Here is an 11,450-nt window from a genome sequence, read left to right on the forward strand (position 1 = left end):
AAATCTCTGAACCCAACAACTCCCATTAAAGTCACACTGAAATCAATGCTTTTTTAACACACAAAATTCAGGCCACTTTTTTAGGCAGCCATATTTGAAAATCTTGGACAATTTCTTACTACAAAAAGCAATTAAATCACGTGTCTCTCTTCAAGTTACATATGCTTCTCCCTTTAAAAGTTGTTTATTAAAAAAGATAAGAGCCATTTTCAAATGGTTTTATTTACCTTGTTTAATTGACAGTTATGTTTCCCATTAATATTATTAGGCTTAGTATTAATTATTATTATTTTATTATTATTATTAAAACATCTGCCTTATCTATACGCATTTTTCTGTCTTTGCCCATTTTTCTCTTCGTACATCACAAATGAGCTATATCTGGTTGAAAAAGAAAATCAGTTCCAATCTGGAAGCAGAGAACATTTTGGCAATTACATAGAATCAGAGACTTTAAGGTCACAAGGGATCATTATGATCGTCTAGTCTGACCTCCTGCACCCACTCTTGTATCAAACCCCTAACCTATGTCTGAGCTACTGAAGTCCTCAAATCATGGTTTAAAGACTTCAAGGTGCAGAGAATCCTCCAGCAAGTGACCCGTGCCCCACTTTGCAATCATCTACATCCTGAGCATGTGGGCAAGACTCAACAGCCAGACACCCAGGAAAGAATTCTCTATAGTAACTCAGATCCCACCCCATCTAACATCCCATCACACTCCACTGGGCATATTTACCACTAATAGTCAAAGATCAGTTAATTGCCAAAAATTAGGCTATCCCATCATACCATCCCCTCCATAAACTTATCAAGCTTAGTCTTGAAGCCAGATATGTCTTTTGCCCCCACTGCTCCCCTTAGAGGGCTGTTCCAGAACTTCACTCCTCTGGTGGTTAGAAACCTTCATCTAATTTCAAGTCTAAACTTCCTGATGGTCAGTTTATATCCATTTGTTCTTGTGTCCATATTGGTACTGAGCTTAAATAATTCCTCTCCCTTCCTGGTATTTATTCCTCTGATATATTTATAGAGAGCAATCATATCTCCCCTCAGCCTTCTTTTGGTTAGGCTAAACAAGCCAAGCTCTTTGAGTCTCCAAAGCTGTTTCAATGTTCAATCCAAGGGGTGGGAGATCTCAGGCACTAAAAGATTGCCTGGGATCACAGGTTGATCAGGTTCCTCATTTTACCTATATTCCATAACACAAGGGGTTTTAGGATAGAACACAATTCTTTGACATGCAGCCACCCATTGATACTCTTGTATACAACTCACTGATCTCAGAAGTGGCAGCACAACCTACACATATGGGCCATCACTGAGAAAGTGTCAAAGAAAGGGGAGTCATGCCATGAGCAATTCAGTCTAGATCTGTGGCTTGAGTGAAATGGCAGCCTTCAGATCACATGATCTGGTTTCAAGAGAAGAATATTGTGTTACTTATACTGCATCCACCATCCATAAAAAAATATGTTGGGGAGCAAAGTCACTCTTCACATTCACATTATAGAATGCTGGATCAGCTATTCTAACTTATAAGCAAAATACATTACAATATATATTCAGCTTGATTGGTCATACAATTCAAACCATGACAGCATTCAACCCCAAAATTCTTGGCAAATTGAATGATCCACTGTTTGTATACCATACATACATGAATACTCCAGCATTCATCATGTCCTTGCTACCTCTTTAGTTTTTGTTATTCTTTTAGAAACATGTAAGTACTGTGCCTAACCTCTAGCCCTACCAGCAATATCCAGCTATCAGATCAATGTTCTAAAGAGTTCTGCTTTACTGAAACTTTACCAGATTGCAGAAGACACAGAAATACTAGATATTAACCCAAAGCAAGTTCTCAGATCCAAACTTAAGTTCTGAGTTTTCAACTCAAATTGCTATAATGGACCAAATCCAAACTCAAATTCTAGGAAAGTTGAGAGTCGAACCTGACTAATGCTCGGGTTCAGGAACGTTTGAATGCAGAGTTTTGAATCTGCACATTACAAAGCTACAAAGTTCAGATACGGCGTTTGGATACAGGGTTTTGGTTTGATTTCACTCCTAAAAAATACACAAGGTAAATGTGGAATAGAAATTTCTTTCAGACTGCACACGAATAAAGGGTTAATGGAAAGAAAGAACTGGAAGTAAACTCTTCCTCTGTTGCTTACATGGCTTACATGTTGTACTCTTTGGTCCACCAATGCCTACACAATAGTTTTAACAGACAAATTCAAGCTCCCAATCACTGTTTGTTACATCCAGCACCTATCAAATCCAGGGAGAGTAAAGTAGTTATAACAGGAGTGTGTGTGTGAGAGCAAGCGTCTACAGTTAGTGAGATTCTCTTTGTAAAAGCCAAACAGAAAATCCAAACCATGAATAGGATGCTTTCTGTTCTGAGAGTTTACTTAAAAGGATACTATCAACTTGAATTTTTTTAGATTATTTTTGCTTTAAGATGTCAGAACCTACTATTTAAAAAATAGTATTCTATCATTTCATCCACATACCAGGACTATGGAGGATGCACCTACTTGCACATGATTTTGAATAGGTGCATCTGAACAGAGCAGCAAATGAAACAACAGCACATCAAGAAGGAAAAAGCAAGCATTTGTCTGGAAGGCCATCAGCTGTTGACTTACTATCATACTCTTAGAGCTGCCACCTTTCCAGGATAGGTAGGACAACGGGAAGGGCCAGTGAACATGGGGTTTGGTCTCGACCTTTGAGTAGTTACCTTTTGGCAAAGGTAGGACACTTTGCAGAAGGAAGGAAAGAATGGAAAGGGAAAGCCAAATCATAGCCTGCCACAAATATTTCATCCTTCAGCAAATTAACAGCAGCAGTAACAATTCCAAAATAAATCACTTTCTGTCTCATATCCTGCCCAGCATGGATCAGGTGCAAATGGCAACCAAACTTCCTCTCTTTATGCAGACTGCATGCAGCATACATGAATATGCTTTTCTTCTAAGTTACTTCCTGTCAGAATCCCTGAAGATATTCATTTCATTTTCATCATAATCAGCTATGACTATCCACTGGTGTGCTCTGATCACCCTGTCTCTATGCTATTGTCTATCTTTCCATGCATATGTCTGTGCTTCGCTCATGAATATACTAGTCCTTTTACATTTTTTAATTAGAAAGCTGCTCTGTTTACTAAAAGCCAAAATGTATGAGTACATTTCTCAATTAGACTAATTAAGGTAAAAGTGATAGTCTTGTTGACATTGTTAAAGCCAATGACCCAGTCTATTAGTAATTAAAGCACATTGGAAGTTACTTAATTTCAAGGCCGTCCAAAAAAAAAAAGGAGAGTGCATATCTGTATGTCTTTTTGCTCTAGAATTGCCATTGCTGATATAGTGTCAGAGCCAGTGGTTGCTGCAGAAAGGAATACCTATGTAATACAGATAGCCCTGTGAGCTTAATCTTACCCATATTTCAAAAGGGGATTGTCTTGTGTCCCCTGACAGACATTTGAACTTGGTGAGTGGCATCTTCCTCTCACTTTCATGGAAGGATGTCAAAGTGAACACTGATGTTAAACATCTTTTTACTGAAATCAAAATGTACTGAAAGATTACAAAAGAGGCCCACGTCTTCCTGAGGCAACTTCAGACTTTTTGCCTATCAAAACTTGGGGTGAAATCCCGTCCCCACTGAAGTCGGTGGGAGTTTTGCTACTGACTTCAATTGGGCAAGGATTTCATCCTTGAAGTTTAGCTTCAGGCAGATAGATTTCTGAAGAAAGCTAAAGATTTCAGCTTCCTAACAGCCTGCAATGCATTTAAATTCCACTGCAATTAAACTGATGGGAGACAAAACTGTAAAACCATTGATGTGAGAATGGCTAATGACTGCTGGTGCATTTGTACCCAAGCATTGCTCTTATTTTTGTACAATGCCAACAACATGACCAGACATGTGGGTATTTGAAATATAAATGAGCTTACTATGTCGGAACTAAGCAGGTAGCTTTGTGATAATACTATGCAACATCAATAAAGAGTCCCCAATTTGATTTCCAGTCATTCACTCCCTGAGCAACTGGATGCTCAGAATGCTAGAGGACAATGGATTCAGCTCCTGAAAGGGGGAGAGTTGCACACCTCTCACCAAGAACCATTCAGAATATCTGACAATAGCGTTGATAGTCTAAGGGAGTCCCATCCAACTCCTTAGTTGACAAGAAGATAGCTGTGATGCATGGCTTCAGAGGTAGAGGATGGTTAAAACAAAGAAGGGTAATTCACCTTCTCTCTCTGCCTATCCTCTTCCAGCTGTCAATGGCCACCCATTCTTGTGTTTGGTTCTAATGAATGAAAACATTACATGGAAAAATCCACCTCTCTCACAGTGCTTGTTCCACATTGATTGTCAGCACTTCACCACAACTTACATGTGCCTCAGGATGAGACCAGTCCATGAAGAGCTAAGACAGTCTCTCTCTTTGTATCACCTGGTCTGAAGCAATTATACACATTCAGAGCGAAGAAGCAAGATGCACAAACCATGCAATGAGCTTCTAGCTGGAATCTTATTTGCAAGAGTTGAACCAATGGAAAAGCTCTCTCACAGAACTCTGCAGGTTCACTATTACCTAACTGCCTGTGGTGTTCTTGGAATTAGACATTAGTCAGGGTCAGTGTAGACTGGAATATGTAGTTTTGGCTATTTGGGAATGTGTGGGGTGTACACAGTTATAAACTTAGGATGTCCTTTGTTTTCTGTGTACTGCAGTTTTAAATTTCTAAGCTGTTTCCCTATGTGAAGATTTCAGCAGCCATTTTGTTTTCTGGGTTCAATGCAGACAGTCAGAAAAGACACATTCTGTGCTCTTTCATGAAGACATTACTTTTATTCTCTCTGGTTTTGGTGTTCTCCTAATCTAAATTAAAGGTTTTTCTTACTGACAGAAAGCATATAATTAGAAAGAGCTATTTAATTAAGCAGACTAAGGCTGGAAGCTTAACACATGCAGACTTACAATAATGTGTACATTTTAACAGTGAGGGTAGTTAATTGTTAGAACAGCTTACCTAGGGATGTGGGCCCAGATCAACGGTATTTAGACTCCTAATTACCACTGAAGTCAATTGCAGGTAAGTGCCTAAACACCTTTGAAGATCTGGGACACAGAGGATTCTCGGTCACTTGATTTATTTAAAATCAAGATTGGATGCACTTCGAAACATATGTTCTAGTGAGTCAACTAGAAGTTTTAGGCTTGATGCAGTAATTAAATTATATTGTCTGTTTTATATAAAAAGGCCAGATCTTAAAATCTGTTTGTTCTTTACATGTAAAGACATATGTGAATGGAGTTCTCTCCATTCTCCTGGATTCTGGTATATTAGCAATTTACCAAATCCCTACTTAACAATTCACTGATCCTTCCTAAGGAAGAAGTTACACCCTTGAATGCATTTTCTGAGCCCATGTTAAGTTCCTTGGGAGACAGGCATGAGCCCATTTGAGGATTGAATTTGGCCCTTAGAGTTTACTGCAGTGATCCTGCCCTTTCTGCTGCTTCTAAAAAATAATTGATTATTTGCCATTTTTAATATTGTTTAGAGTTCCCCCAGTTCTTACAACATACCCACTGAAACTACAAATTCAGGTTTCTGACTGTGGAACATTAGGTGTTCTTGTCTTCAGTAAGTCAAAGGCTCCATGAATGTTTGGTGGATTAGGACTGTTTCTCTATTGACATATAATGCACACAAGTGCACCTGGCCCAAAGGTGAAACAGGTGCATGAGCTGCTTCACTGCTACAAAATAGTACAGTAGCTCCTGCCAGAAAAAAGAAAGAAAGAAAGAGAGAAAAAGAAATGCTCAAATGTATTTGAAAATCAAAATCTTTTCATACAGAAAATAGTGAATTCCTATTGAATGGCATCTTATTAAAATCCTGTAATATACTATTGGGAAAGGCAGATTAAAATGGCATGTTTTATTGACAACCATCTTCTATGGGGAAAAATATGAACAGATACTTTACAAATCTCCAGAGTCTCCTGCTGGTGCAGTATTTAGTGCTCTTGTGTGTGTACTACGTTAGTGTGCCAGCCATTATTATAGGCACTCTATTATACACTCTACTAGCTAAGTTTGCCACTAAGTTTCCATTGTACATCTGCTTTTGTCCACCTCACCCCATCCCACCCCAGCATCCCTTCTTAAAAAAAAAAAATCTATGCACAAAAAGTAACAGTATTTCAACACTGGTAGGTTAGAGTTGGGTCCAAAGTAGAATTTTTCTATAAGATTTGAAGTGCTATTCCTGAATTATAACATCCTAAAACTAGGGATGTTCACCAGCAAAGATGTCGCACACAGCATCAAAATTGTGTTGATTAAAGTCTAGTTTCTGAAGTTACTGACTTGAATTTTAAATACTGCTGGGGATCATCTTCTCTGGCAATCTTGGTATAGCATGTCACACGACTGTTGAAAATCTTCTGTTCTATGGTACATACACTTTTATACCACGTTGATCACCGTATCTAAGCCCCTTCCAGTAGTGCAACACAAACAAGAGGCTTTGGGGGGAGATATCAGGGAATTCTTCTGGAAGCCTGTAGTAGGGGACAACCAATAAACCAGATGAGTCTCATCGCCTCCCCCCTCACACACAAATCTTAGGAGGCTCACCATGCCTCCTCCAATTCCCCGCAACCTTATCAAGCTTGTTAGTCCTAGAGAGCCTGCTGTGGCTTGTAAATTGACTGTATGGGTTGGAGTATGGCTTAGAGGCTTTTGGTTCATTTGGGGATCTGAATTCATATGATGCCTTAGAATCTTCTAAGGGTCCCCAAGGAGTCTACTAAAGCCAGTGGGGGGATTGGGTGCCCTGATGAGCATTCTTACTCATGAGGGAAAGTTATAAGGCTCCTAAGCCTCTCAGTTGGGGGAAATCAGGGGAGCGGGGAATGGAGTCTTCATTCCCTGGGATCCCCTACATGGGGCCTGAAGAGCAGCAGAAAATCACAAGGAGATTCTTCGCCTTGGTTCTGCTGACCCCCAATGTTTCTGCCAGACTCACACACTCACTGCAGCTCTTAGGATCACACCCCTAATCTTTGGGACGTTCGGAAGTTGACAGGACCAGAGCAGTACGTTTATTCACCTCACAGACTTTACAGAAGAAGAGCCCTGCTTCTGAGATCTTATAGTATTTTGCAGGAGTGGGACTTCTTTTACAGACCATGGAAGTCTATAGCATCCAGAACTCCACTCCACAGATGGGAGGTGGGAACTGCGATAAGCCGAATTTCATAACGAACAGACCCTGGAGTATTCTCTCCCCCTTAGACCTCCTTATGTCTTCTGGATCATGGTCTCCTTCTTGTTGACCTAATGTTTGCAGAAACTGGATTCTCCAACAGAATTAACAATTTAAAAAAAAAAACAAGAAATCCCTCCATAAAAAACGTTTTTGGGTTGAAGTTAATTATTGCAGGCTCATATCAGTGGTTTAAGTGCATATCACTAATTACCCCCCTCTAACCCACAAATCAGAAACCTGGAAAATGTAAAGTTAGAGTTGCACTTCTGAAACAAATCATCCAAACTATCTTAGCTATGCCTCCATACCAATGCCTGGTGGAATCGAAAGACATACTAACTTATCCATCCATAAGAAAGTTTCATTTTTATTTGGGAGCACCAAAACAAGAATGCCTTAATCTTAATCATATTGTGATGGTATGTTTCTTAGCGGACATGCCAGTGCTTAATTTGTAATGAAAGCGGTGCTGGGGCTCAAGCAATTTATTTTACATTCATAACTGATGCAGTGAGCCTAGAGGTGCCAGGGCTAAGAACTCCCAAGTGTAGAGGTGCCAGGGCTCAGCCCTGGGACAGTCACAATACACCTACAAGAATTTTACAAATTCCTGGTCAGAAAAATAGAGTACTGAAAGTAATCATGCCTTACCCTTCATTAAGAGTTCGATCCTGCAAGGTGTTGAGAGCACTAAGCTCATAGTAGAGATGTTCAACATATCATAGGATCAGGCCCTACAATCCTATGTGGTACTCAATTATCCAATCATTAGACACAGAGCAAGTATGTCCTCATATAGAACCCTAACAGGCCCAAATTGTGCTATTAGAGTAAAAATGTCAAGTAGCTCCATGGTTTCAGATCATGATTCTTAGTACTGGTGATATGTATGTATCAATCAAATTATAAATCCAGGTTTTGTGGTGCGCATTTTCTATACTCTGTGTGCAAAGAAAGGAAAATAGTAGGCTGGCATTTCTATGGGCCACAGATAAAGTACCTTGGATATCTTGTTTGAAAAGTACAACCTTAACACTTCATTTTCTGTTTGTTTTTTTACCAGGTGTTGATGGTGGGGCGGGGTGTATGTATTTCTTTAATTCTAATATTTTTAAGGGTAATTTGCTTGCAAATGACTGATATGTACCAGCAGCTTAACTTTGCTCTAAGATTTTTTGTAGGGAATCAATGCAGACCTTTGAAAGTGGCTTCTTTGTAGTTTGTGGTTAATCAGAGGGAAAATTGGACAGTTTATGAAAGATCAAGTGACCCTCAAGCAGGGCTGTCTGAGACTATCGCAGGACTTGTTTTTCCAAATGTCTCAGCAAGGAGGTCAAATGGAGAGTTCAGGTCAGCCAGGGCATATGTTTATTCTGCCAGTGTAAATTACATAAGCTCTGTACACTTGATTGCAGGCTCCAGGATTTACATACATTATGCTTATCTGTAGATTACAATATTGCCCTGTTCATGCAGAACAGGTATCTCTGGAGTATATTTCGGAAAGTTTCAGGTGCACTGGGTCTTCTTCTGAGCCTTAATACCTTGCATAACCTAAAAGAATTGTAATAATCTGAGTTGTTTTTTTTCCCCCACTAACTTGATGAAATGCAGAAACTTTGATGTGTTTTAGTGTGTGTTTTGTAGAAGAGGCTCCTCCAATTACAGGCATTCCCTCACCCGCCCAATCCCAGGTATATGATCTCTCTCCAACTCCAAAGGACAGATTTAGAATTACAGACACAAGCAAACTGGACGAAGAAAGGTTAAGGAGTGATCATAAGATTTTTAATTTCATTTAGGGTAACTGCTTTGTTCCACAATAATTTATCAATCCTTCCTCTCCTACACATCATGAACCTGCAGCTGCCAGGAGATACTCTGTGGAATGCAAAGTATACTTTCCTCCCTGGACATACAGATTAAAATCTTCAAGCTGCTACCAGCTTTGGGAAGAGCAAGTGTCCTGATTCCTGAAATGGCTCAGACACTTGACTTTTCTTCATAATAATGTGTTCAATATGTTGATTTCAATAAGACTTTCACACAATCCCACATGGCATTCTCATAAGCAAACTACAGTAATTTCATCTAGACCACTTTTCCCTAAAGTGGGTGCATCACTGGCTGAAAGACCGTACTCAAGGAGCAGTTATCAATGGTTCACTGTCAAAGTGGGAGGGGACGTATCTAGTGGGGTCCCACAGTGGTCAGTCCTGGGTCTGGTACTATTAATTATCTAAGTCATTAATGAAAATATTGGTGTGGAGAGTGATCTTATAAAATTTGCAGCTAATGACAATCTGAGAGGGGTTGCAAGCTCTTTGGAGGCCAGGATTAAAATTCAAAATGAATTTGACAAATTGGAGAACTGATCTGAATTCAACAAGATTAAATTTGATAAAGACAAGTGCAAAGTTTTACACTTAGGAAGGAAAAAAAATCAAATGCACAGCTACAAAATAGGGAGTAACTGGCTAGGTAATAGTACTTCAGAAAAGGATCAGGGGTTATAATGGATCACTCATTGAATATGAATCAACAGAGTGATGCAGCTGCAAAAAAAATGCTAATATTCTGGGCTGTATTAATAGGAGTGTTGTATTTAATACACAGAAGGTAATTGTCCCACTCTAGTTGGCACTGATTAGACACAGTACTCCAGCTGAGGCCTAATTCTGGGTACCACATTCTAGGAAAGATGTGGACAAACTGGAAAGAGTGCAGAGGAGAGCAACAAAAATGATAAAAGTTTAGAGAACCTGACCTATGAGGAAAGGTTAAAAAAACTGGGCATGGTTAGCCTTGGGAAAAGGAGACTGAGGGTATGTCTACACTACGAGAGTAGTTCGGTTTTACTTAAAGCGAATTTGTGGAACCGATATTACAAAGTCGAACGTGTGTGTCCACACTAAGGACAGTAATTCGACTTTGTGAGTCCACACTAACGGGGCAAGCGTTGACATTGGAAGCAGTGCACTGTGGGCAGCTATCCCACAGTTCCCACAGTCCCCGCTGCCCATTGGAATTCTGGGTCGAGCCCCCAATGCCAGCTGGGGCAAAAAATGTGTCAAGGGTGGTTTTGGGTAACTGTCGTCATTCAACCCTCACTCCCGCCCTCCCTCCATGAAAGCACCGGTGGTCAATCAGTTCGCGCACTTTTCTGGTGATTAACAGTGCGGACGCCACAGCACTGCGAGCATGGAGCCTGCTGCGATCATCGCTGCAGTTATGGCCGTTGTCAACACCTCGCACCTTATCATCCACCTTTTTCAGAGGCAGATGCTGAGAAATCGGGCGAGGAGGCTACGGCAGCGCGGTGAGGACATTAAGTCTGAGAGGGGCACAGACCTCTCACAAAGCACGCGACCCTGCGCTGTGGACATCATGGTGGCAATGGGTCACGTTGATGCTGTGGAACAGCGATTCTGGGACCGGGAAACAAGCATGGACTGGTGGGACCAAATAGTGCTGCAGGTCTGGGATGAATCACAGTGGCTGCGAAACTTTCGGATGCGTAAGGGAACTTTCCTGGAACTTTGTGAGTTGCTGTCCCCTGCCCTGAAGTGCAAGGACACCCGGATGCGAGCAGCCCTGACTGTCCAGAAGTGAGTGGCCATAACCCTCTGGAAGCTTGCAACGCCAGACAGCTACCGGTCAGTCGCGAATCACTTTGGAGTGGGCAAATCTACTGTGATGCAAGTAGCCAATGCAATCGTTGAGCTACTGCTCTCAAAGGTAGTGACCCTGGGAAACGTGCAGGTGATCATAGATGGCTTCGCTGAGATGGGATTCCCAAACTGCGGTGGGGCTATAGATGGAACTCACATCCCTATCTGGGACCGGCCCACCAGGCCACCCAGTACATTAACCGAAAGGGCTACTTTTCAGTGGTGCTGCAAACACTGGTGGACCATAGGGGACGTTTTACCAACATCAACATCGGATGGCCGGGCAAGGTTCATGATGCTCGCATTTTCAGGAACTCTGGTCTGTTTAGACGGCTGCAGAAAGGTATTTACTTCCAAGACCACAAAATAACTGTTGGGGATGTGGAGATGCCTATAAAAAGCAACAGAGGGTCCTGTGGCACCTTTGAGACTAACAGAAGTACTGGGAGCATAAGCTTTCGTGGGTAAG

Source organism: Trachemys scripta, chromosome 2, assembly GCF_013100865.1.
Source record: "Trachemys scripta elegans isolate TJP31775 chromosome 2, CAS_Tse_1.0, whole genome shotgun sequence".
NCBI classification, from domain to species: Eukaryota; Metazoa; Chordata; order Testudines; family Emydidae; genus Trachemys; species Trachemys scripta.